Raw genomic sequence first — 1906 nt, forward strand, 5'->3', positions numbered from 1 at the left:
AATTTATATTGATAAAAATATTCACAATAAAGATTTAATAGTCATGACCCTTTGTGTACTGTAAACTGTGACACCACATTTAAGAAATTATCAGCTACTTCTACTGATAGTTTTTGCCTCTGGAAGATAAGTAGACTTCTTGACTAAGAGCTAATAAGGTGCTCCACTATCTGACCTTTGGCTCTAAGATACAGGATCTTCACGATCCAAAGTGGGCAGCCTGCCCTCCAAGGCACCACGTCCCAAATTTCAGTTACATCTGTAGACCCCGGTAAAATGCAGGCTCCAGATCCGTAGGTGCACATGGACCTGAGATGCTGCACTTGTAACACGCCCGTTAGTGCTGATGTCGAGGGGCTGAGGTAAGGCCAGCCAGGGCAAAGACAACGCTTGGACACCCCAGACCCGACAAGAAAATCTCAGTTATGAGAACAAGTTGGGGAGGTGAGTGGGAGGGAAATACATGGTCGATTAATGGTAGACAATTTTCTACCTTATATTTAACGAACAGGGAGATGCTACAACATTCATGTGAATGTGTAGGGAAAGAACCTTAAGTATTGAGGCCTTAAAAGTAACCACTAATGAATTAAAACAGATAGGACATCAAATGAAAATACGAATAAAAGAAAAACAAAACTCTATCAGTAGGTCAATAGTTTTTTCAAAGAAAGCCAAGGTAGCATGTAAAAAATAAAAATACAATAAGAGGACAAAAGGTAAACCAAATAATCTGTTATATCCATAAGGAAATGGAGGGACTAATTTACTAATCACAGGAAAAAAGTCTTGGTTTGGGAACTTCAAAAGACTAGTATTGATAGGGATTGCTGGTCACCTTGTAATGATAACAATTTAACCCTCCTTCAAAAACATGTCTTCTTTCCCCCTTCGTCCTTTCAGTATGGTTATATCACAATTTTGGTTAAATCAATAGTTCATTTTTACACTACTGTGATCACATAAATACCATTCACTGCAAATCACACACGTATTATGATCACGTCTTATACAACTTTTCTTAGCATTGATAATTGTGTCTTGTTTACATGCTTGAATTCATGTACTTCCTAATTTTCCAAGTATTTCAAAATCTATCAAAAGAATATTATTTTCCAAATGTTCAGAACATCAGATAATTCTGACTTATCTGATTTTAAGTGGATAAAATCAATTTCATTATCTTTTCTGGAGACATTCTCTCTTCCATCCTCCATCCATCTGCTCAAATCAGGACCACGTGTCCTCTCGGCCTGACACTTCCGTTTTTCCTCTGTTATGTTTAACCTGCTTTCCTTAACTATCTGTCTCGCTTAGCTCATCATTGTTATAGTGCACATCTTCCAGTAATTTCCTGGAAGTATATGAAATGTGTATATTTTAGCCCTTGTGTATCTGAAAATTCTACCATCAAACTTGATTACTAGTTTGCCTACGTGGAAAGTCATGTTCATTCAGCATTTGGAGGTCTTGTCTCTGTTGCCTCCCAAGTTCTTATGTTGCTTTGAAAATGTCGATACCATCTGAATTTCGAGTCATTTGCCTGTGACCTGTTTCCCCAAATCTCTGAAAGTTTTTGGATCTTCTCTTTATCTTTGGTGATGTAAAATTTTATGTTGATATATTTTGATGTGGTTATTTTTTCATCAATTTTCCTGGGAAATTTCAATGTATAGACAGACATATGTCTAAACTTTTCATACATTATTTCTTTAATGAAATTCTCCTCTGTTTTCTCTTACTTTTCTGATGTAATTCCTGCTAGTAATCTATTATTATACCTCATGAGTTGATTCTCTAAGTTCTTTATCTTTTTATTCATATTTTTCAACTGTCTCTTAGTTCTAATTCCTGGGAAATGTCCTTGACTTTATCTTCCAAAAATATGAATATTTTATTTTAGCTG

General features: G+C 35.7%; 1 protein-coding gene across 2 annotated transcripts in view; it reads left to right on the forward strand.

The window, feature by feature from the left end:
- The window catches only part of PACRG (PARK2 co-regulated), a 538852-nt gene that overhangs the window by 284320 nt on the left and 252626 nt on the right, over positions 1–1906 (forward strand). The window lies entirely within an intron of this gene.

This window comes from Propithecus coquereli, unplaced genomic scaffold (assembly GCF_000956105.1).
Source record: "Propithecus coquereli isolate 6110/MARCELLA unplaced genomic scaffold, Pcoq_1.0 Scaffold25, whole genome shotgun sequence".
Lineage (NCBI taxonomy): Eukaryota > Metazoa > Chordata > Mammalia > Primates > Indriidae > Propithecus > Propithecus coquereli.